Genomic DNA, 26158 nt, shown 5'->3' with positions numbered 1-26158 from the left:
TCTAGAGTTTGAAGGTCACCTGTGTCCTTTTTGATAAGGTCCATGATGATTCTTTCCATGGCCTTGCAGATGAGGCTGTTTAGACTTATGGGTCTATAGTTCCCAGGGTTGGTTGATGGCTCCCTTTGTACAAGGGGATTACTGTTGTTGTTCTCCACTCTGCTGGAACAAAGCCAGTTCTTAGGCTATGGTTAAAGAGAATGCCAAGTAGGTCCACTAGGTTGTGCTTTAGACTGTTAATAATCAATCTGGGATGTTATCTGGTCCCAACAAGGCCGTGTTTTTGGCCTTGAAGAGTGATGATATGACCTGTTCTCTAGAGATATTAGCCAGAGGACTGGAGTCATGTATGCTTTGGGGTATGGCTTGTGGGGACATGCGGGTGACATTTACACCAAATATGTCAGCTAGCAGGTTGGCAATTTCCTCTGGTATAGTATGAGTGGTACCATCAACTACCAGTTCAGCACATAGATTCTGTTTTAGATTTCAGATGTAGTTAAAGAATGCCTTATGATTATCCTTAGCTAGGGATTTTAGTTTAGCTTTGTAATAAGCTTTAGAGGACTTTAAAAGAGTTCTGATTTGCTTGCTCAAGCTGTGGAGGGAATTCTTCCTTTGCTGAATCAGTTCCTTCATGTTCCCAGACATCAGTTTTTTCCTTTTGTTATATAAACTGTTTATACTTGAGATCCACCAGGCTGGCTTGTTTTTTCGGGAAGACCTGGTTTTAATCCAGTCAGGTGCAGCCAACACTATAAAGTTGCTTAAGTGTTTATACAGGGCATTTGTGTATACCTCTGCATAGGAGTCATTGTTGTCTGGGGATTGCGGAAGGTATAAAACATTTTATACCATTGCATAGTAGGCTGTAGTTTGCTTTGGAATTAGTTTTTTTTTTTGCTCCTGTGGTGGTGACATGTCCAATAGTTACTTCAAATGAGACTGATTTATGGTCAGACCTTACCAGGGAGGGCATCACACAGGGGGGAGTGCAGTGAGTATTATGTCTAGGACATTTGAGCCCCTTCTGGGGATACAGACTATTTGTTCCAGAGCATTTGTATCAACAAAGTCCAGGAACCTCCGGGTGAGCATGTTTGTGCTCATATATGTCACCCAGTCAATGAAAGGATAGTTGAAATCTCCCATGATTAATGTGTTGGGCTGTATGGTGAGTGACTGCAGTAAGTCCAGGTAGGTGGTGTGCTTCTCTTGGTTCATGGTGGGGGACCTATAGCTAGCAATGATGTGGTAGGGTATTTTGCCTATAGTTAAGTAGACATGGAGTAGTTTAAGAGAGTTGCACTGTTTGCCCAGTCTTGAGGTGTTCTTGGCTTTAATGAAGATATATGCCCCTCCACCTTTGGTTCTTTTATGCTCATTTTGAGTTGTAAATGTGTGAAAGGCACTGTAGCCTTCCACAGCAGGGGTGCTCTCCGAGGCCTTGAACCATGTCTCAGTGAGTGCACAGACATTAGCATTTTACAAGGTGAGCAGTGCTTTCAGAGAGTGCAGTTTCATGTTTAGACTCCTACCATTAAGCAGCAGAACCTTGAATTTGTCTTGAGTGGATGTTGTTACATCAGAAATTTTGTTATTTTGTCATTGCCTAAAGAAAAGCACTATGGGGGAGGCAAGCATCTTTGCCAGTATCCAGAAACCTAGATGAGACAGGTTAGACCATCTTTGGCAAAGCAGCATGGCCTGCTGACCATGTCTTCCCAGGCTGACAGATTAGAGATCTGTCTGGACTGACACCACAAGCTAAGCCTATTGTTGAAGTTAATCATTTTTTGTTTATATTATGGAATCATACTGCATGAAGGTAGAATGCTGCTTAAGGTCTAGGGTCACACCTGCCTGGCACACATAATCTGAGATTTCAGTCATGTCTCTCTTCATATAGTCCAGAGAGGTACGTCTCAAGTCAGTCACTGCAACATGGACTATGTCAGAGTCCTAATGGTACTTGTGGTTGATGGATCCTGGCACCTGACAGGCAGCTGACTATTACCTTCTCCTTGTCCAGCCTGGTGAGGCAGACATCTGTGTGTCTCACTATGGAGTCACCTGTGAGCAAGACTTTAGGTTTTCAGACGTTTTCTCTTAGGGGATTATTTGCTGGTGTAAGTGTTATTATGTGTAGTGGTTTCTATTTCCATAGTGGTGTGTGTAAGTGGTTTATGTCTGACATGTGTTTGATCTTTTGGTAGGTTTCTAGTGATTACCTCTGCATACATGGGTTTATGTGTCATGACCTTATTTTGTGTGAGAGGTGAAGTGTGTGTGCTGACAATCTGTTTGATGGATGGTTTGCTACTGAGTGAGAGAACTGATTCCAATTTCATAGTGTAACTGCATCTCTCACATAAGGTACAGTATTTGTTTTAGGAGTAAGTGGTTGTTAGTATACATAGGTTCATAGGTTCATAGGTTCATAGGTGTGTACTAGGCCAATGGCCCTGGAGCCTTTACAAGCCTAGCCCATAGAAGTGCCCTGGCATCATGCTGGAGTTAGTTCCCAGTGCCTCTAGCAAGTAGAACCACTGGAGTGATCCCTGGGGTGAGCTTTCTATTTCCCATCCCCTCATCAAGATTTCTTTTGAAAAGGGCCAGTGAAGTGCTCTGCTTGACATGTATGGGAAGTCTATTCCAGACCATGGGTAGTCTCTGGGTTATGAACCAACCTGTCCCTCCAGTATTCTCTGTTGATTGTTGTAATGAGGTTGAGGTCCCTGAAGTGTGTGGTGCAGAGGGATTGGGATTTCTTTAGGTGTAACATTTCTAACAGGGCTGGGTTAGACATGGCTTTGTAAGTCAAGCAGAGATCGCCTCTTAATAGACGATATGAGACCGAGAAAAGCTGGAGTTTTTTGAGTCTGTCCATGTAGGATATGTGTTTAAGGCCTAGGATCCTCTTCATGAGGTATTTTGTGGCTTTTCTAGCTGTTGCAGGTATTTAGTGAGGTACATGCCAAATGGGGCATTATTCTCGATGACTGGTCTAATGAGGGAAGAGTAGAGAGAGATGACGACCTCTTTCTTCATGGATGCAAAACCCTTGGTAATGAGATGTACCACATAGAAGGACTTTCTGACCGCAGTAGCAATGTGGTGGTCAAAGGAGAGGTTGCTGTCAACCTGTGTCCCCTCATCTCTTATAATACCTTCAGTGTTCAATGGGCTACCATCAATGTGATAATTAGTGGGAAGTGAGTTTTTCCCAAAGGGAATGACGATGCATTTTTTGGCATTAAGCATAAGGCCATGGTTTTTACACCAGTCGTTGGTCTCAGTGAGGCCTTTCTGTAGGATGTCTACATCACTTGCAGAGTTAATAATGGCTCCCAGCTTGCAATCGTCAGCGAAACTGGCCAGCCCGGCCCTTCCATATTGGCCTGAACTTCTGAAAAGTAGATGCCAAACAGGATAGGACCCAGGACTGATCCCTGTGGGACTCCACTCGTGACTGGTCAGCAGTCTGACTTTGAGTCTGCTACTTTCACACTGTGGGTTCTATCTGTGAGCAACCCACTTAGTGATATAGGGATTGATGCCTAGTTTGGTGAGTCTATCAATAATGCCTGAGTGGGGAATGGTATCAAAGGCCTTGGACAGATTGAGGTAGGCTGTATGAACTCTCTTGCCCTCATCCACGGCTCTGGTGACTGACTCAAAGAAGTCAACCAGGTTGAGCAGGCATGATCTACACTTCACAAAACCAAATTGCGTGGGATCCAGAGTTTGGAGATTCCCTATAATCTTGTTAATTAGGTCCATGATAATGCGCTCCATAGCCTTACATATCAGACTCATCAGGCTAATGGGGAGATAATTACCATGGTCTGTAGTCACTCCCCCCTTTATGGAGAGGGATGACTGTAGCAGTCATTATTACATTATTATTACATTGCCTCAGGATGCTCATGTCAATCAGGCTAGCAGGTTAAATAATAGGAAAGTGCCCATCCATTATAGCCAGTTTTTACCATCTGTACTATTAGGGAAGGGAGTGGGTTAGTTTGACCAGTTTTTGAGCTAGGACTAACAAAGGTGCTTGTTCTGGTAAACACTATGGATGGTAAGTGTGGCAAAGCTGCTCAATGTGCAACTGAGTTGCCTCATGCCTGTAGTGCTGTTGGGATGCTTCTGAGCATTCCACTTACAGATGTCTAGGGAAAAACTGAGTTTCAAGACATTTGCATCTATACAGGCTGAGGGCACCACTAACCCCTGTTGCACTATGCACTGCAATGTGCAAATGTGAGGCTTAAATACAGGTGAAATTAAAGCACTTTTAAGATAATCTATCAATAGCAAAGCACACAACAAACCTTTCTTCAGCAAGCCCCAGCTCAGACAAGACTGTATCAACATTCGTCTGCCACAAGGGTACAGGGAAGCCCTTCTTAATATAGGATGGCTGGTTTAGTGCTGAAGAACAGGCTAGATTCAGCAGGGCTGAATCTAGTCTGTGCTATCTAGGTATCAGAACAGTGCAGAGAAGTGCAAAAAAAAAAAAAATACTTAGAGTCCTTTTGTGTGTTATCCAGCTCAGACAGACCAGGTAAACACCTACTGCCACTAGATGAATAATCCAAGTCCTCCTAAAATAAAAGCACAGTAAAGGAGTGTTCGAAGTGAAATGCTACCACAAACAAACTTAAAAGGTACAAAATGCTACCACAACCAAACTTAAAGATATGGATACAGCAGTGTACTTTAAACATCTTATAAAAGTGTGATTATTCAATAAACTTTGCTTTGAATAAATGAGCCAAGGGCCACTCAATTGTATAGAATTTATAACGGCATTAAAACACAGGATAAGCTGACTAATAAGCCCTCCAGCCAATAAAACTACATTCAGCACTCTCAAGTGTTTTCCCAGCCTAAACAGACCAGGTTACCTCCCAGTGCACTAGATGGAAAATCCACTGACCTCTTTTGATGTAAAAACAAGTGTTTGCTAGAGTGAAAAAATACACTACTTTATTCAACAGCTAGCCACATAATAAAGTCAGATCCAATTGAACAGATAATGAAAGATAAAATGTACTTTTTCAAGCACAAGGAAAGACAAATAAATAATTTAGGATATAAACATCAGTGTAGAAAAGTAGGAACTTATTAAGCTCAATTTATAGTACATGTGGGCAGCTTAAAATCATCAGGTTTAAAAAGCAGATCAACAAAGGGGAGAATGGAAAAACCCAAATCACCAGCAGTGCTTTAGTTTATGCAGGCTTGAAATCTTTTCAAAGACAGAGGCCCATAAATTCAGTGAGTATTTAAGTATCACTCAAGAGATAACATAACCAATGAAAAAAATGTGAAATGTATAGTCTAGATAATTTAAGTGTCTACCTCTCACATAGAACAAAATCAGCAGGACAAGCAGATTTCTTAAAACAGAAAACAAAATGGAACAGTTAACAGAAAGCAGCTTTATCAGTCAGAGACAGCAGGGAATAACCAGCAGTGCTTTAATTTATACAGGCTTGAAATCATTACAGAAAAAAATCTGGATAGATGAGACATTTTCTGCAGAACAGTTCAACAAGTGTTTTGTGCACTGCAGACAGTGTGTTTTTCATCAAAAACAGGGCATTCTACCACCATTCCCATTGCATACACTCTATGTAGTCTTCTGGGACAGGAACTATGATGGTATTATAGGATGCATTTGTCAAATGTAATTCAGAAAAATGACATTTTAATACATTAAATTTCTTTACATAACAGCTAATGATAAAATAAAAAGAAAGATTGTTACTCTGCTCTGTTCTATTTTTATGCAGCTAGGAACCTGTAGGTGCCCTACCTATGTATTTCTTTTTGTTCTACAACTTTCCCCAGGCACATGTGGCCTTACAGCCCATGATTCCTCATGGTGGTCTGTTTCATCTGTCAAGTATTTATTCTATGACAAAGGTACTTTGTAATATCAACACTAAAGTTTGTATCTTTACCTGAAAGTCATACCCCAGTTTCTTCTGCACTTCTCTTTACTCATTATGTTTGTTCTTTTATATGTCTCCATTATTAGATAGTCCTTATTTCTTTCACACTGCCTGCCAACCATCAACTCTGTCTTGACCCAGTCAGCCCATATCCTTCTTTTGAGCAGGTGCTGGTTGTGGGGGGGGGCATTATACAACCATCAGGGTTCTGCTGTTGGGTCCCTAACTTCCACCCCTGGAGCTGACATGCACATTCACATGATCCCTTCCATGATGAATGTGTAAGGTTCTGTACAGAGCAGCTACATTCTACCATAAGTGTGGCCTATGCACCAGATGCATGTCTTTGCACTTGGCCATGCTGCCTGCTACCTACCTGTCTCTCCAGTGCATTCCAGCATTGTAACAACCTGAACTAACCCCTTTTCACCTACATGTGTAAGTCAACATCAGGTGCACCGCTCACTCCCACTCTCTGTCTCACTGGCTACTTCAGCATCCATGTCACATGTCACTAGTCAGTTCTAAATTGTCTGGGTCACATAAGGAGTCTGTCCCTCTACGACATGGAGCTAGCCCTTTCCTCCTCATTGCTTTAAGTTCCCATATGATGTCATTTGCTTTTCTCATTTTCAATAATGTGAACATTTTTTATTCATATTGTAATGAAGGCACTTAAAGAGCATGTGCATTGTGCAAGTACTTGCCTGTGGACACATCCTTGAAGAAACAAATAAAGCAATAAATGTTCAAAAGAGTTCTTGGATCTATGTATTTATTTTATCAAAATGTATGACTCATTGTCAATGGCAAACAAAGTTAGTGACAAGACTAGTACATGTATACAAGCCCCCTCTTTTATTGGAAAAGAGATAATTCCTGAAAATAAACAGATCTGATGCAACCCTTGAGAGGAAACCTTGTGCTGCCAATATGGTGTTGGGGATTGCAATACAAAACAGACTCAAAAAGTGATTGTGTATACTGAAAAGAAATATATTAGTGGGTGGCCAGCAAAACGTTTAATATTAGGTAAAACATGGGTCTGAGCAAATGTCAAGGTAAAGAATAATTACATTTTAAAATAGAAATTGCAAACAAAGTAAATTAATCATTAAGATTCTAAATATTAATACTAGTAAAACACATCATGCAAAAACAAGGTGCTTAAGTATGTAAAGGGAAACACAATATGTTTGTTAGGTAACTTTAAATGTGAAGCACTTCATTATTGCATTTTCTCATGATAAATTTAATGTGTTTGAGAGTGTTTTTGCACACCAAATATCTGAACCTGTGGGTCTTCTCATACTGAGCAGGATTACTATCACAACAACACATCATCAGTAGGGTAAACCTGTCTCATGATGGTCTAAACCCAGCTCACATTCCCTATTAGTGAGTGAACAATCCAATCCTTGGTGAATTTTGCTTCACAATGATAGGAAGAGCTGACATAGAAGGATCAAAAACCAATATTGCTATGAACAGTTGGCCACCACAAGCCAGTTATCCCTGTGGTAACTTTTCTTGACACCTCCTGCTTAAAAACCAAAAAGCCAGAAGGATTATGAGACCCCACTTTCATTGTCTGTATTCATGCTGAAAATCAAGCTCAATTGAGCCTTTGCCTTTCTGCTTCATGGGAGGTTTCTGTCCTCCCTGAGCTCATCTTAGGACACCTGCGTTACTCTTTGACAGGTGTACTGTCTAGTCAAACTCCCCACTTGACACTGTCCCCGGAGTGGGCCATGCCCATATGGCCGGGCACTTGCAGCAAAAAGCAAGAGCTCCGGTGGGGCTTGTCCCCCCAGCTTACCGGGTAAGTGAAAAAATTATAAAAAGGGAAGTAACTTGTGTGTGCTGTGATTTGGTTTATATTTTACCTGAATTGTGAATCTGTAGATAGTTTCACCAGACCTCCTATTTTCCTTCCTTATCCTCGACTGCCTCCTTGATGTTTCTAAACCACTGCTGGCCCTACAGCATTCTGTTCTGCTATGTTTCTACAGTACTTCCATTCCTCTCTACCCTTTTAGCAGTTAAGCTTAACCAATCAAAATATAGCAACCATTTTTTAGAGTTTTTTATAGATGTATTCCACGTCAAAGGCATCCCACTGCAAGCTACTAATATTTTTGTATCATACTGCAAATTGTATGGTGCTTTTCTTCACTGACCTTGGTTATAAATGGGATCTGAACAAATGGACAACACAATATATGAATATATATATATATATATATATATATATATATATATATATGTGTGTGTGTGTGTGTGTGTGTGTGTGTGTGTGTGCGTATATATATATATATATATATATATATATATATGTGTGAGTGTGTGTGTGTGTGTGTGTGTATATATATATATATATATATATATATATATATATATATATATATATATATATACATATATGTGTGTGTGTGTGTGTGTGTGTGTGTGTATATATATATATATATATATATATATATATATATATATATATATAAAATATAATATATATATAATATAATATATATATATATATATATATATATTTATATATATTTTATATATATATATATATATATATATATATATATATATATATCTACTTGACATTACCAAAATGTCAGTAGACCAACTTTCAAATAACCGAGGTGACAACGCAGAAAATTCAAAAGGCTGAAAATCCACATAGCCGACTGTCAGAAAACTGACCTAATAACGTGCTACGTAATGCACAAACAAAAGCAACAACTCATCCCATCTAAGCACTGCCGTGTCAAATTAAATGTACTGAACAGCTACCTAACTTTCCCCCAAACCCTGCCCACAAACCAATAGCACAAATAACAAATTCCACTGAATATTCAAGCAGGTGCCCCACAAAAATATTCAGTGGAGATTTGTTAAACCAACAATCGCAATCACGTTGAAACTTCAAAATTGTAATAATAAATAAATAAATAAATAAATAAAACATTTTTTTTAATGTTTTTGCAGGGTGGCAAGCCACTCTGCACCCATCACGCCCCCTGCTAAATAAATTTAATGTCTCTGAGATCCCACTAGAGTGAGGAAAACAGTACATTTCACATTCTGCACTGTATGGTGATCTCCATTCATAACATTTGAAGTTTCAAAACTCTGGTCTTATGGTCTTGACCATTTGCAGTTCAATGTTTTGAAACTTTGAGCTTGTGAAGGGAATCCATATATGTATGTGTGTGCAGGAGCGGCCTTAGGTCAACTGGTACCCTAGGCAAAAGGGCTCCATGGTGCCCTGCACCACACCACCTGGTGCCCCCATCCTGGTCTACGTACACCAAATAAATACTGTAAAAGAGCCCCTACCAGAGCGGCGCCCTAGGTGGCTGCCTAGTTGGCCTATGCCTAAGGCCAGCTATGTGTGTGTGTGTGTGTGTGTGTGTGTGTGTGTGTGTGTGTGTGTGTGTGTGCATGTGTGTGTGTGTGTATATATATATATATATATATATATATATATATATATATATATATATATATGTGTGTGTGTGTGTGTGTGTATGTGTATAGATATATAGAGATAGATATAGATATATAACAAAATATAAGAGGTACATCTCTACAACATTTAAACCCTTTAAGTATCTCTTAGTCTTTGGTTTTCATTTACTAGAAAGACTATTAGTGACCTAAATAAACAATTATAATTTTTATATCTCTCTTTTTGATTAAGTTTAGACTTTTTTTTTGGGGCGGGGGTTAAATATGTTGTTGATGCAAGGCCAATATTTGGAATAATCTGCAACTTTAAAGCTAAGGAGATACATGGCCTTACATAATGGAGCCATGTGGTGGACTTCCAGTGTAGTGGGACAACAAGAGTACATAATCAATGATTGCAGTCCCAGGAGACAGTAAGACAAGGAAGATCAAGCTTCTACCATGACTCATTTTCTAACCCAGTCTACCGTATTGTTAATTGGATGGAATCCAGTGGAGACCACAGGTGACACTGAAGGTACAACTTCAGACTCTAAGATGCAGTTATGACTCTAGGTCTGTCTTGACTTGCAACTTTTTTTATATATTGCTGGCCCTACCAAAAACTTTTTTTATCTGCTTCATTTGTTTTTGTACTCCATCTTCATGTAAGCCTGTTTGTTTGACAATACCCACTAACCACCTCTCTATCTATATAAGGCATGAATTGTGGATGACTGAGGGCTAATGCTGACATCATGCTATGAGACTGGGAGATCATTTTAAATGTGGCTCTAGTCCATTCTTGCTGTGCATTTAGTCTTGTTTTGTCTTTGTGGTTCTCTTCCTGGACAAACAAAATGGTCAGAAATGGATCAGTTCACTTACCTGATCAACAAATGAGTAGAGTAACTTAAATTAAATTAAATCCACCGTAGAATGATAAAGATACTTTAACCACAGATCACCTTAGTAGGCGTGGCTAGATACACCAAATTGCACTATTCTACCACAAGTATGGAAACCCTGGAGATCAGTACTAGGAAGAAAATATCTTCTCCTACCTTCAGTATAGTCATCCAGGGTTGCATCTCTCTACTTCTTTCCTTCCTACATGCTCATCCAACATTTAGGACAATACTCAAGCAAATGTATTCATTACCATCATACCAGTGTCCAGTTTGGAACAGATATCTTACACTGAATGTACACACTCAGCAGAGTTAAAAAGCCATTTTCTATGCTGTACTCAACTAGCTATGTTTAAGTCTAGCAGACTCCTTTTAAAAAAAGAGGACAGTAAACAGATGGGCTTTAAAAAAATTTTACTACAGATTGTCTCAAAATTTTTGGAGACAGAAATCATGCTGAGGCAGGTAGGTTTCATTATGAATAGGATAGCAGCATATTCTTATGTATTTTTTATTTATTTATTTAGATTCATAGACTGTTACTAGGCTAATGAAACAGGGGGGCTTTCTAAGTCTAGCCAAGTTTTCCTGAAAGAATAATGATGTCCTGTATCTGAAAAGGACATTGAAAGGCAGGCATTTATAAGCTACATCTGTCCACAAGGGACATGGGTGCCAGGCCTGGTGTAAATTTCTTATTCCCCATCCACTGTTCTAGGTTGTGCTTAAACTGGGTAATAGATGATCTCAGCTTCACATGGAAGGGAAGCCTGTTCCATAGGAGGGACAGTCTCTGGGACACATATTTGTCTTTCCAGCATGTTCTGTTTAGTCACAGACAAAATTCAGGTCCCTAGACCTTGTATTTCTGGTACTCTTTGACTTACAAATATGTAGGAGTGTATATGTATAAGTGTGGGGTTTGTGGGTATCTTGTAAGCCAGGCATAGATCACCCCTCAGCAATCTACAGGATACTTAGTAGAGGGAAAGGACATTTAAGACACTCTGCACAAGGCATTTTTTTATGTCTTGCATTCTTTTTGTAAGTTACCTCTGAGGTTGCTCTAGTTGCTGCATATGCCTGGTCAGGGACATACCAAAGTCAGCATTGCATTCTATGATTGGCCTGATGAGGGTGGAGTACAGTGGGATAATGACTTCTTTGGATCTAGATGCCATGCTCTTTCTTACAAGTTGCACAGCATAAAAAGATTTCCTCACCACTGTGACCACATGGTGGTCGAAGGTAAGGCAACTGTTTATGTGCATACCCAGAGCCACTGGGTCAACTCTTAGGGGCATATTATCAACATGATAATTAGCCAAGATGATTGACTTCCCAAAGGGTACAATTAAATATTTCTTAGCATTGAGTTTAAGACCATGACTTTGGCACCATTTGTTAGTCAAAGATAGACCTTCATGAAGAATTCTAGTGTCTGCAGGGGAGTCGATGATAACCCCAAGCTTGCAATCATCTGCAAACTTAGTCAGCCATAAACCTTCAGCACTTGCTTTCATTTCAGAGAAATAGATACAAAAAAGGAGGAGGCCCAGTAAAGAACACTGGGGGACTCTGCTAGTGACTGGCCTCTTGGTGGAGGTGGCCTCACCTATTTTGACCTCTTGGGTCCTATGAGTGAGCCAGTTGGCTATCCAGTGGATGATAAAAGAAAGTATACCTAAATTAATGAACTTGTCTATAATGCCTGAGTGGGGTATTGAATCAACAGCCATGGCCAGGTTGAGGTAAGCTGTGTACACAGTTTTACCTTAATCCAATCCTTTGGTGATCCTCTCAAAAAAGTCCACTAGATTTAATAGGCATGACTTTTCTTTAATAAAGCTGAACTGTGATGGGTCCAGCATTTGCAGGTTACCTATGTTCTCATTTATCACGTCCATGATGAGCCTTTCAATGGCCTTACATATGAGATTGGTAAGACTTAATTGGCCTGTAGTTACCCGGATCAGTGGTTGGACCTCCTTTGTGCAGGGGAATGACTGTAGCCATATTCCATTCCTTGGGTGCAAAACCTGACTGAAAGCTCCAGTTGAAAAGTGATTTAAGTAGACCACAGAGGTCATGTTTCATGCTATTTATTAAACATCCTTGGATGTTATTGGTGTCCATCAATGCAGTGTTTTTGGTCTTGGAAAGTGCATTGTTCCCTAGTGATGGCTGGAGGGGATTGTGGTATACAGTATTTCCTTTGGACTATCAGAAGGGGAGTGGGGAGAGACATTTGATCTGAGCCTGCCAGCCAAAATGTTGGCAATTTTTTTTTTAAATTTCTCTGAATCTTTTGGGTTTCTAATACCATGATGGGAATGGACCCCAATCCTAAGTCAAAGTATAATTAAAGTGCATGAAATTAGTATTGTTTCAATCTTTGATGTTAGCCAGAAGTTCCCTTCGCCGCACCCATAATGTGCCCAGTAATGACTCCCTCTGCAATTCATACTGTTTTACTTTGCTTTCAGGTTCACTCTTAAGTAGGAGTATTGCTTTTCCATTTGTTTAACCAGATTGGTATCTGTTCAGGGTGTGCATATAAATAGTTCTTGCTCATGGCTACATTATCATGTAAAGATATTAGTACTTTTAGCCAGAAGTTAAGTACTGCATCTGGGCCTGGGGTTTTCCATTTAGGTGCTTTTCTTAATTTTGTTTCAATCTCTCTGGCCATTACTTCATCCCATTTCATATTCTGTACATTTGAACTTCCTGTTCTTTCTTTTACTTCTTCTGTTCATTTAGCATCTTTGTCATGTTCCACAGGATCTTCATAGATATTTCTCCAAAATGTATCTATTTCTTCTTTTTTTGGTGGTCTTTCAATTCCTTTTACTTGTTCCCCAATTCTCTACAAAACTTTCTGGGTCATCAATAACTTGCTTATTTTATACTTTTCCTTTATATTTATCTGCATATCTTCTAAGTTTTTGCATGTCCTGATACTTTTAGTTTACTATTTGCGGTAGTGCACAATAGAGCCTCATCTGTTCTGATACTATGCATTGCTTTTATCACATCTATATTTCTGAGTATTTTTGTTGATCTGTTCCCTCTTCTGTACTCTTCTAACAGCGACACTTGTTGTCTTAATTGCTTTGTAGTTTTCTCTATTTGTTATTTCCTTGATGGGATTTGACATCTCCCCTTCCTTTCCCTTACTGCTCTATGTTTTTGTGGTAAGACTTTATCTGTTATTAATTTAGCTGCACAGTAATATATCCTATTTACTTTGTTATATCACATGAATCTTTATGACAAGTCCTAATTATTATGTTCATTTGTTTTATCAAACTTCTAAGTTTTTTGGATTTTAGTGACTTTCTGTAGTCTATTTCTTTAATTGATCTTACTATGTCTGTCCATCTCTGTTAAATCAAGCAACTCTTCTCTTAGATCATTTTCTTCTAAACTGAGTGCACATTCTTTGTTCTCCATTTCTTGCAGGCATTCTATAGAAAATTCCAGAGTACCTTTCTGAGCTACATTCTTTACAGTTTCATCTTTTGTCATTCATTGCTCTTTCATCTGGTTCAGTGTGGATGATGCCATTTACAATAAGATCTGTGCATTGTTGTGTATTTCCCCTGAGGTTGCAGACATAGCTGCAGAAAGCTTTGTGGTTGTCCTTTGCCCGAGAAGCTATTTTTAATTTAAACTTAGCCTTTGATATATTAATTAACTCTCTTAGCTGCCTGTTTAAATTGGTCAATGGCATTTTAGTATGTATGGCTTTGTTCCTGCTATGCTTGGTCAAGTTTTTTTTTTCATTTTTTTTATATAACCAGTTGATATTGTGATTCCACCATGGTGGTTTGCCTTTTGATTTTGTCTTATGCTTAATATGAGGGGGCATAGCTCGCTCTATACAGCCATCAATATTGTTGTACAGAGATTTTGTAAATAGCTCAGGAAACCCAGTAATGGCTTTGGGTGTGCTTGGAATTTAGCCAAGGTGTTGCTTAATAGAGAGAGGTTAGCCTTGGAATAGTTCCTAAAGGTTGTTTGTTTCAGTGGATCCCCAGATTTAATTTTAATTTCAAGCAACACATTATGGTCAGATCTGATGAGTGAAGACATTACAGTGGGTGAAGAACATTGGCCTCCCATGTTCATGAGAACAAGATCAAGGATGTTGACACCCATGGTAGGAGAATGGACCCATTGTTCCAGGATGTTGGTGTTAACAAAGTTTAGGAATCGCTGGGCTTGTGCATTAGAAGTGGTGTAGGATTCCCATTCTGTAGAGAGGTAGTTGAGATCCCCCATGAGTATCATATTGGGTTGAGTGGGGAGGGACTATAGTACATTGAGATAGCTAGTATGGGTTTCCTGGGACATAGAGGGGGACCTATAAGTTGCAAGAATATGGTGCAACACCCCGTTTATAGTGAGCTGGACATTTATGAGTTGCAGTGGTCATACATTTTAACTAGTCTGGTTATGAGGTTGTTTTAATATAGACTGAGGCTCCTCCACCTTTAGTTCCCCCTGTGCAGTAGCTGGTTTAAAGGTGTGAAAGGCATTATAATGCTACATTTCTGGGGTACTCTCCATGACTTTAAACCATACCTCTGTTACTACACAGATTTCCACACTCTCCAGGGAGAAAAAGGCTTGCAGGGAGTGGAGTTTTTTGTTAAGACTACTAGCAATGAACAGCACCACCTTCAGATATTCCTTCATAGGTTCAGTTAAGTTGGAAGGTTTATCAACTTGCCTTTGCCTAAAAAAGACACTATGAGGTGGAAAAGGTCTTTGCCAATATCTGAAAGCCTAGAGGAGATAAGTGCAGACCATCCTGGCAAAGCAGCATGGTCTGTCAACCATGTCCTCCCAAGCCATCAAATATTGTACCCCCCTGGACTGACACCAGAAGCTAGGCCAATTGTTAAAATCAATCCTTTTCTATTTGTAATGTGGCATCATTCTTGGAGAAGGTAGTATGCTACTCAGTGCTGGGCTCACACCTGCCTGAGACACATAATCAGAAAGCTTGATCATGTCTTGCTTCATATAGTCAAGGGAGGTATGTCTTAGGTCATTAATGCCCACATGGACTATGACAGAGTCATACTGGTACCTGTGATTAAATGACCTGAGTGCCTGTGTGACTTAATGGATCCTCACCCTGGAAAGGCAGATAACCATGACTCTCTCATTAGTCTGGTGATCAAGACATTGGTGTGCCTCACTATAGAATCACCAGTGACCAGGAAATTTGGTTGTGTACTGGTTTGCCTTAAGGGCTTAACAGTGGAAGCATTGGATACAATGTTACTATGTGTAGCTGTGGCTGGTGTTTTAACGGAGTGTTTACGTGATGTCTGGCGACCCTTTCTTTGATTGTACTGTGCAGGAAGTCTTAGTGTTTTAGGAAGGCTACCTGCAAGTACCGCAGCATAAGTAGTTTTATGTGTAGGGTCTTTACCTTTGCAGTTGGCATGCTGCAAGTGTCACTGACAATCTCTATAGGATTAGTTTTGGTTGTATGACAGAGTTTTGCCTCCAGCATTAAAGTGCATTTATACCTCTTGCATACTTTATCTGTTTTATTAAGAATAAGTGGGTTGCCAGTGTGCATGAGGCAATTGCTACAGTGCCTCAGAATACCCATCTCAACCAGAATGGCCATAGAGAGAGTTGAGAAGCACATATCCATGGCTACTGACCTACCAGGGAGGAGTGAGGAAAATGTAAATATTGAACAGGTCAATAAGCCAAGGAACTTAATGAGCAATACTCAGCTGTGTGCAAACTAAGTGTTCTAGTGGTTTAAAAAAATCTGTCTAAATGCCAATAGAGTGTAGACCACAAACCTTCTTAATGTAATATAACTGGTTTGGAGCCCAAGTGCTTAAACCAGAACAGAGACTCCTAAAATAACAGGCACAATAACCTTCACCAGCAATTCCCAGCTCTGAAAGGCGTAGGCTATCCTGTCCTCCCACAAGAGTGTAGACCACAAACTTTCTTAAAATAAAATAACTGCTTTGGAGCCCAAGTGCTTAAACCAGAAGTAAGACACTTTTAGAATAGCAGAAACAATAAGAATGCAGCTAGCAATTCCCAGCTCAGAAGGATGTAGGCTATCTTCTCTTGCCACAAGAGTGTAGACCACAAACCTTCCTTATGTAAGCTAGCAAGTTTAAAGCCTAAGTGCTTAAATCAAAATGAAAAGGCTTAGAGTAACAGTTACAATACTCAGTAGAATCAGTTGATGAGATGGGACTGGTGGAATGTCCAAAATAAAATATATAGTAGGAATAGGCAACTCAAATGCCACCAAGTTTAAAACTACAACAACAGAAGGGCAAGTTGGTGGGAAAATCAAACACAAACAGAAATCAGAAATACTCCGGCAGAGAGCAGCAAGTCAAACACGCATTACAGCTAAATAAAGATGCTTCTAAATATTTGTAGTTAAATGAGGAATGCTACTTCTCAGCTCTTCCCACTTAATAGTTGGATGTTATTCACTGTCTGCAAAGGAATTCTTTTCCAACTGACCCTAGACAACAAAAAACATTAAAACTAAACAAAATGCAATATAAGAAAAAGATAAAAAATAGAAGTAACCAATCCTGAAATTAATAACTTCAATCCAAAATCAAAATCAAGATCAGAAATGGTCAGGCAGAGAAGAGCATGTCAAACAAGTACTACAGCTAAATAAAGATGCCACTAAATATCTGTAGTTAAATGAGGAATGCCACTTCTCGGCTCCTTCCACTAATTAGCTGGTTGTTATTCATGGTCTGCAAAAAAAATATTTTCGAAATGACCCTAGCCAACAAAAAATAAAATTAAAACAAAACAAAATGCTTTATAAGAAAATATAAAAAATAGAAGTAACCAAGCCAGAAATGAATAACCAATCCAAAATCAAATGCAGACAGAGAGCAGCAGTACTCAGGCAGAGAACACCAAGTCATACAGCATGGACTCTCTCAAACAGCACACTATCTGGATTTGAACCCTGAATTCAGTGAAATAATAACACACACTCAGTTGTGTTTCTTATCCCTCTTTGCCACCAACCAATTTGTTTACAGGGGTACTGCACTGATCTGAATGGACCATTTGCAGGCACAGACCAGGTAACAGAATCACATAAGAAATGAACAAACCAAATCTACAGCTACAAGGTTGTGCCAAAAAATATATAATATTTACTGATGCAAGAATATGCTACTACATTTAATTCCAAAAAGCAGTTTACGACGTCAAACCACGGATGGAAAACTGAATCATGGTTAGCAGAGCTTTATGGATAAGATGCAGCCATTAGAAGAGGTGAGTGTGAATAGTTGCAGGAAAGGATATCATGGGGAGGAAGAGAAATAGTAAGAGAGGCATGCAAAGGGAAGAGGAGTAGAAAGGAGATGAAGTGTGAGAGACGTGAAGAGAAGATGGAGGAAGGATGAATGAGAGGCAGTAAATAAGGGAATTACAAGATTAGATAAGGAAGGATGAAATAGGGATAAAGGAATGTGAGACAGCTGCAGGGTTCATGTAACGTGACATGTATGAGTGCAGCTGCATCAATGAAGAGGTTATACCTTGAGCTGTTTTCTGTAGTTTGAGTACTTTTGGATGGCTCTGATTGATGGAGGAATGGAGTCCCATAGTTAGGAAGGTGAGGTTAGTAGGGTGGGTTTAGATTGAGAGATACCCCCTGAGATGATATGTAGGGGGTTGATGAAAAGTTTATGAGTGAGAGCTGGTGATGTCTCAGGAGAAAGGGCTTTGCGAATTAGTGATCCTAGTAGGAGGTTGGCTCTCAAATTTACTAGGAGCCATTTAGTTTTGATGAGAGCTAGGTAGTGATGTTTATTACTGGAGGAGTTAGTAATGAACCAGCAGGTTTTATTGGCGATGGTTTTCAAGGTGGTGACATTTTTCTTTGAGGCTGCAACTATTATGGGTTGTCTGTATTCAAGTTGAGATACGAGTATTCCTATGCATATGGCAGCTTTGGCTTGGACTGAAAAGGTGATAGCCTGTTTGCCCAGAACAGTCGTGTGTTGGTCTTTTTGCGTGTTTTGAATGTGTAGTTGAAAGTTAGAGATTGGTCTAGACAAATGCTGATGTATTTGAAGGATTTGTTAGTTTATGTGAGGTATTGTAAATATCTTTAATATGAAAGAAGCTGGGTACTTTGGCAATTGTTGGTTGACTAGTTCTAAATATCATTATTTTTGAGGGATTGATTATAGGTTTCTGGCCTATTAGCCATTAGCTGAGGGTTTATAAGTAATTTTTGAGCTGAGCTTGAATAACATAGTGGGATTTATTTGACCTGTAGATGACCATATCATCTGCATAACGCATTAGAGGTATCTAAGGTTGATCAGATCAGAGTTTGTTGATAAATACAGAAAATAACAGAGGGGCTAAAGTGGAGCCATGGGGGTTTCTTTCATAAGAGGAGCTGTTTCAGATGGAGTGGTGCCCACTTTCACCTTGGAGGATCTTATTGGTGAGACTAATGCCTATTTCAGTTAATTTGTCAAATAGTAAGTTATGGTCAATTAGCTCAAAGGCTTCTGTAAAGTCAATGAAGACAGCTCCTGTCAGGTTATCTTTGTCCATACTGCAAAGAATGTCATCAGTGAGGGGAGTAAAGAGATGTTATGATGCTGTGCCCAGACAAGAATCTATGTTGCTTTCTGGCTAGTAATGTTATTGATGTAAATAAGAAGTAATTTGCTTGTAGATAAGTTTCTAGAGGAGTGGTTTCAGCCCAGAAATTAGTAGCTTATTGGCCATTTTGGGCTAATTTCTATCTCTTTAATTTCCCTTCTATAAAAATTACATTTGCCCGGTTTTGCGCATCGGGCAGCACCAGTTAGCTAGGGTATAACTATTCCTGGCTCCACAAAGACTCCTCTTTAATTTTTTTCCTTGGAACAAGACACACTTTCAACTTAAGCACTCAAGCCATTCATTTCTCAGCCCGGCACTTGTTCAAAACTCATAGCAAGCACTTGCAACCCTAGCACTAGACCCCCCCCCCCATACTGTACAGAAGGACAAGGCTCTCTATTCGACCTTACCAACCATTCAGTAAAACAGTTCACTGTACCTATCCAGGCATGCCCAAAGGGCAATTTCAGGTGTACTCTCCAGTCCAACTGGTGAATCTGGGCATTTTGAGGCAATGTTACAACTGCCTCATGTACACAGGCAACCCTCTCCTCCTACCAGCAAACACTAATACAGGCAAGAGATGCAATTATACAGCCAAACTGGAGGCTAAGCTCTCTCAGCACAAGACTGGATCAGACAGTCAAGAGGAGAAGGGAAATACTTGCATCACACTACCAGCCTCACATAGTCACATTAAACCAGCACTGGCAAAAAACACACATAAATACACGAAAACATACTCAGAGGCTCTAAATAAAAATTTGCAAAAGCAACAGAGACCTCCAAAGCAGATATCCAAGCAACCGCCACCTTCAAACACAAACCATGAAGCACATGCTTTACAAAACCAGTGTGCCATGCAATCACAGCCCTTAAGGCAGAATAACATATCCAACATACAAGTAATAGGTGACTCTATAGTCAGGCACACTGACGTCCCACTCACTAGGCTGAATAAGGAGAAGGTTACTGTTAGCTGCCTGTCTGGTGTCAGGATCCACCACATAACACAAGCACTCAGGTCACTCCAGAACAAGTACAAATACAATTCTGTCATTGTCCATGTTGGTGTGAATGACCTGAGCCGTACCTCCTTGGACTACATGAAAAGAGACATGGAAGAGCTCTCTGATCATGTAGACCAGGCCGTTATGACCCTGACCCTGAGTAGCATTCTGCTCTCAGCAAGAATGATACCATGGTATAAAGAAAAAATTATCAGTTTTAACAATTGGCTAAGTTTCTGGTGTCATTCAAAGGGGATCCAGTGTCTGTTCGCTGAGATGACATGCTCGACAAACCATGTGCTTTGCTAGAAATGGCTGTCACCTGTCACCCTTAGGCTTTTTAATACTGGCCAAGGCTCTTGCCACCCCCATAGTGCCTTTTTTAGGCAAGGCTCAAAGGACAAACGCACTGCCGTAAATAGCACAAGTAACAAAAAACTGAGGGTAATGCTACTCAATGCCAGAAGTCTAAACCTCAAAATGCATGCACTCGAGGCACTCCTCAGTCTGAAGAAAATTGATATATGTGCAGTAACAGAAACCTGGTTTAAGGCTCCAGAGAGCACCCCAGCACTACCAGGCTACAACTCATACCAAACATTTTGGCCACAGAACCCAGACCGAAATACAAAAGGCAGGGGCGTATCCATATTCATCATGGATACCAACACCTCCAGGTTAGTGGCACAGCACAATGCCTCAGAGATCATCCACGTGCAACTAACAATGGGAAAAACTGCAATTCAAATGGTAGCTTGCTACAGATCACCCACCATGTCCCAGGACCCCCATTCTGCATTTCTGGAAACACTGGGAAACATAAAGGTCCTACCAAACACCCTAATATTGCCTGATTTCAATTACCCAAACATTAACTGGGAGAACTACTCAAGTACTAACTCCCTTGCCCAACATTTCCTAGAATTTATTAACGCAAATGTTCTGGATCAACTGGTCAACACTCCCACTAGAGGTGACAACATATTGGATCTGGTCATCACCAACATGGACGACTGGTGTTCCACACCAGAGGTCAACCCCTCACTGGTTAGATCTGACCATAAACAAATCACTTTGGATATCCACATTCTGCCCCCACACCCAGACAAAGAAATCACTGAGAAAAACTTTTCAAAAGCAAACTTCACATTACTTAAGCCCGAGGTGGAAAGTTTCAAAGCCCCCATGCTAAAGGACAACACTGTCCAAGCTGCAAAATCCTTTACTAATGGATTCTACGGGCACCTACAAGAATGCATGGATCATGCTATCCCAAGCAAAACCAAGACTCACTCCTCCAAGAAAAGGAAACCAGTCTGGTGGACCCCTGCCATAAACAAGCTATACAACAGAAGGAGGAAACTAGTACAGATACAGAAAAGAGTAAAATCCCAAGATGGGAAGACATCCCTGATCAGTATCAGCAAGAAACTACAATCCCTCATAACTCATCCAAGGTGAGCTTCGAAAGAAAAATTTCCAAGGACTCCAAAGATAACCACAAGGCATTCTTTAGCTATGTCAAGAATCCAAGTGACAATGCTCAGATCTGCTCGGAGTTAGTGCAGAATAGCACAAAATACACTGAATCGACCGATATTGCCAACATCCTGGCAGACAGGTTCAGTGCAAACTTCACCCCCCTCTCACCCCCAAAAGGGTCCATAACCATACCAGAAGAATGTAGAGCCCCTAAAATCACAGACACTCAGGTTAAAGCAGCCCTCTCCAAAGCCAAAAACACAGCATCAGTGGGACCGGACAGTGTCCCAGGCTGCATCCTAAACAAGCTCAAAGATGAACTAACCCCTCACCTAAACACACTGTTCAAACTCAGCCTCTCCATAGGCTATGTACCCATAGAGTGGTGCACAGCAATGGTTATTCCACTCTACAAAGGTGGAGCCACAACAGACCCCAGGAACTATTGCCCTATAAGCCTGACTAGCTTGGTCTGCAAGGCTATGGAGTGCATCATCATGGACCCTACCCAGTTCGGCTTTGTTAAGGGCAGATCATGCCTCCTAAACCTGGTGGACTTCTTTGAGACAGTTACCAAGGCTATAGATGAGGGAAAGGTGGTACACACAGCCTGCCTAGACCTCACAAAGGCCTTCAACACCATCCCTCATTCTGGCATTATAGACAAGCTCACCAGTCTGAACATAACCCCCTACATCACAAGATGGGTTGCCAACTGGCTCACGGACTGAACGTACATGGTGTGAGTGGCAGGATCTAGGTCCGACTCTAAACCAGTTACAAGTGGCATCCCCCAGGGCTCAGTCCTAGGACCCACCCTGTTTGGCATATACTTCTCAGAGGTACAGGCAAACACAGGAGGACTATGGCTGACCAAGTTCGCAGATGACCGCAAACTAGAGGCTATAATTGACTCTCCAGCTAACACAGGCATTCTCCAAAAGGGTCTCACTGAGATGGATACCCAGTGTCAAAATCATGGCCTCATGCTAAATGCCAAAAAGTGCATAGTCATCCCCTTTGCAAAAAACAAAGTACCTACAAACTACCACATAGGTGGTAGTCCCTTAAATACGGAAGACATAATAAGGGATCTGGGAACCCAAGTAGATAGTAATCTCTCCTTTGATAATCACATTGCCAAAGTGGTTAGAAAATCCTTCTATGTGGTCCACCTAATCACAAAAGGGTTCGCATCCAGATCAAAAGAGGTCATTGTGCTCCTCTACTCATCACCCATCAGACCCATCATAGAGTATAATGCCCCATTTTGGATGTACCTTACAAGACACCTGCAACAGCTGGAAAGACCACAGAAGTACCTAACCAAGAGGATCACTGGCCTCAAACAGATGCCCTATGCAGCTCAATTGAAGAAACTGCAACTGTACTCAGTTTCATACCGCCTACTCAGAGGTGATCTCTGCCTGACATAAAAGGTCATGTCCAACCCAGAATTGATGGACATGCTCCACCTAAAGAAAACCATATCCCCTCGAACCACATGCTCTAGGGATCTAAACCTCACCACAGCAATAAATAGGATGTGCTGGAGAGATAGATTCCTGATCCAGAGACTTCCCATGCTTTGGAACAAGATTCCAATCTACATTAGGCAGAGCCCCTCGCTAACACTCTTCAAGAGAAACCTTGACGATTAGATGGGAAACAGAAAGTTTACCCCGGGGATCACTTCAGTGGCTCTGCTGGACAGAGGCACAGGGAACTAATCTAAGGCAGTGGTGAAAGCCAACACATTCTGGCTAGGCTTATAAATGCCTTCAGGCAGATAGCCTAGTACTTACCTATGAACCTAATGATATTCAGGTTTTGGGTCTAAAGTTGATAAGCCTAGATTTATATTTTAATGTTAGATTCTGTACTAATAAAGTTAAGAGACAATGATCACTGAAGGAGGGTGCATGTTTGGTGAGGTTAGATACCATTGTAGGATTATATGATCATAAGATCATAGGAGGTTACTAGGCTATCGACTCAGAGGTCATTTCAAGCTTAGCAGTTTCATCCTAATGTAATACCATAGATACTCTGATTTATACCCAGGACTGAATTTAGTAATGAGTGCCGATGTCTAGGAGGGTTGTGGGCACTCTTCCCCATAAGAATTTATGGTGCCTCATCTACTTGTCTAGGTTCCTTCTGAACAATGTCATAGAGGTGCTCTGTTTCACATGAATTGCAGCCTATTCCAAAGACATGGCAGTCATTGGGAGACAAATATGTCCCTCCAGCATGTCCTATTCAAGTCAAAGGCCATATTTAGTTCATTGGAATGGGTAGCTCTCGTCCTATTTGATTTAGAGATGTGCAGCAAATTCATTAGGTTTGGGTCAGTGATTGCTCTGTAAGTCAGGCATAAGACTCCCCTAAGAACTCTTTACAATACTGAGTATAGTAACAGGGACTTTAGTCAGTCTGAGTAAGGCATATGTTGGAGTCCCATGATCTTCTTAGTTAGAAACCTCTGCATGTGCTTTGTACAGTACATACCGAAAGGGGCATTATACTCACTTATGGGCCTGATTAGTGATGAGTATAGAGGGGTTATAACTTTCTTTGCACTAGAGGTGATGCCATTGCTAATCAAGTGTGCTATGTAGGAAGCTTTCCCCCCTTCATCCCTTATTGAGAATTTATGAGAAAGCTGTAATGGAAGATATGTATAGTGGCTGCTGGTGACTTCAAATCAAAGTGGAGCTGCAGGAGACAGCTGAGTGGGTAGGGCCAATGGGAAGGGGTGTGACCAACTAGAAAGGGGTGGAGCTATGCTCAAAACCACAAAAACTGGGACTTTAATTGAATATGCTGCCCTGGGTGCCAAACCATCATTATGAGAGTCCAATCAAAACAAAATGAAGTGGAGAACAAAAAAAAATATTTCAATGCATTGGCTACATGACAGCTTACTTAATATCTAGATGGAAAGAAAAAGGTTGTGAGGCATGAAAAAATAAATTACTTTTTAAATACATTACTGGAATGCCAGCCAAAATTAAGTATAAAAAAACAAGCAGCCCTCAACTCAAACCACTTTTCCTTGTATCCTTGTAAAAATGTTTCTTATCCAAAAAAGACCTGCTGCCTGACAACTATCTACTTGTTTCACAGGGAAAACACGATCAAAGTAAAAAATGAACAGCAAACAAGAAACAAGCTCAGGATAATTTGCTTAAAGAATTACTGCACAGGTTATGGACCCCAGATGATAGATTGGCATTCTGTTTAGTTTATGGGTAAAGGCTGCAAAGATGACTGCAAGTCTCCAACAAATGTAATGAGCTTCTGAAAATACTGTAATCCTGTCCTTTATTACAAATACTGTCATATGCATTTCAATACCTAAGGCTTATACATTATATACTTATGCAAATATTTTCTGCATGGCAACAATGAAAATGGTTTTCAGTGTTGATAATTCTTTAACAGTATGCTTATTAAAGCTTACTTGCATCTTACAGTCTCAGACAAACTTACCTGATGGTCATTAAAGCATTGCTACTTAAACACAGAGCAACAGGCACTGCAACAACATGCATTTTCTGAATAATAAGAAGCATAAATCAACAGCATAAAAATATGACAGAGATGCAGAACATTCTGCAAATTAAATCAACTAGATAAAAATATGACAGAAATCCAGAATATTCTGCAAAATCAAGGACAGATGAAAAGCCACTGTAGCACTTGTGTCTACCTTGGATGGGGGGATACTCTGCACAATTACACCACACTAACACTGAACCCTAGTGGATTTTTCCCTGTGTTTTTTTTTCTCCTGGCCACAGTACAGGCAACACAGGTTTGAGGACCTTAACAGATACCCTGCAACTCTAACCATCGGTCCGTAAGCCACCATTTTAAGCTTAAAATAATACCACTGAAGTATGTGTCCTAGTGAATAACTACTATATGATAAGCTAATTTTTTAATTAATGCTAGAATTTATAAGCACAGCAGGAATTTACAGTGTTTTTTACTAGTCGCCACGAAAAGCAAACGCCAGCAGCTCCTATCCTTTCTCTTTGGTTACCCACTATCTTCATACTGTTTCTGTGCATATTCTTCTGTTCTTTACTTTACCCTTCCCTGAATTCATTACTAGCCTCACTCATAACTGCATTTGCTAGTGCACCTACCCTATTTTACTGTATTCAGACTCTTACATATTAATGTTTTTTTTATATTTGCCCTGCTTTTAGCTACTAGTAAGACCTCTCTCCCCCTCCAAAGCCCCTCTCTATTGTAGCTTATTTTAACCATACAGCACTGGGTTTTTTTTCAAGTAAATCTACTTTTGTAGCTTGAGGCCAGTGTCTTTTTGTAAGCATACTTCTGCTCATATTGTATTTCTTTTTTATTTTTTTTCTGGTGACTATACCTTGTCTCTCAAGTTAGTTTTCGCTATCTTTTTCTGATTGTTTCTCTGACTTCATCTTGACCAGGGTGCTAGCCCCACTCTGTTTGCCCTCACTTCGCTCGGGCTCACTTTGTCCCCTACTCTACCCCATTCCCACCCACCCCATTACAATTACCTTTATACGTAACTATCCCTCTCCTTCCTGTCCCACTAGCCACTACAATTCCACTTCCTGCCTATTGCCATAACCACCTTACTAATCTCTCAATCTTGGCAACACCGCTTCCT

This window comes from Protopterus annectens, chromosome 2.part0 (genome assembly GCF_019279795.1).
Source record: "Protopterus annectens isolate FY-2018-M chromosome 2.part0, PAN1.0, whole genome shotgun sequence".
Lineage (NCBI taxonomy): Eukaryota > Metazoa > Chordata > Ceratodontiformes > Protopteridae > Protopterus > Protopterus annectens.
This window is presented reverse-complemented; position numbering follows the sequence as displayed.